A 578-nucleotide genomic window follows, 5' to 3' on the forward strand; every position below is an offset into this window, starting at 1 on the left:
AGTTGCCCCCACCTCTGTGGTCCCTCAGTACTTTTGTGCCCTTCTATCATAGCACTTACCAAATTGTTGTATTTACTTGCTTTTCTCCCATCTGACTGCAAGCAACTTTAGGACAGAGATTTTATCCTATATCGCTGAATATTCAGTACTTAGCACAGTGCCTGGAACATTGTATGTTTGCTGAATTAATGAATGATTACTGAGACATCTCCCAGGACAGGAAGCAGATAACCAGCCAAGCACTCCCCAGCAATAGAGCAAGCTGACACCACACAGGCATATATCTGAGGAAAAGCTTCCCTGAAAGTCCCAGGAGTTCCAGGCTTGAAAGAAAGCAAACTTTCTTTGTCATAAATAAAGGAAGAAAAAGGTATTTTTCATATGAATTACTGGATGTTGTCACCTAGAGCAACCCCAGAAGCCACATATTAAAGATAGTGTCCTTATGTTAAAGACGCTGTCACCCAGAGCAACCTTGGAAGCCATGTTATGAAGGTGTCAGTCAGTTTTTGAACAGTTGTGGATCAGAGGGCTTCCCACCCTGCCAATTCCCATTAATTGGACTTTTAGACCTTACA

Source organism: Papio anubis, chromosome 1 (assembly GCF_008728515.1).
Source record: "Papio anubis isolate 15944 chromosome 1, Panubis1.0, whole genome shotgun sequence".
NCBI classification, from domain to species: Eukaryota; Metazoa; Chordata; class Mammalia; order Primates; family Cercopithecidae; genus Papio; species Papio anubis.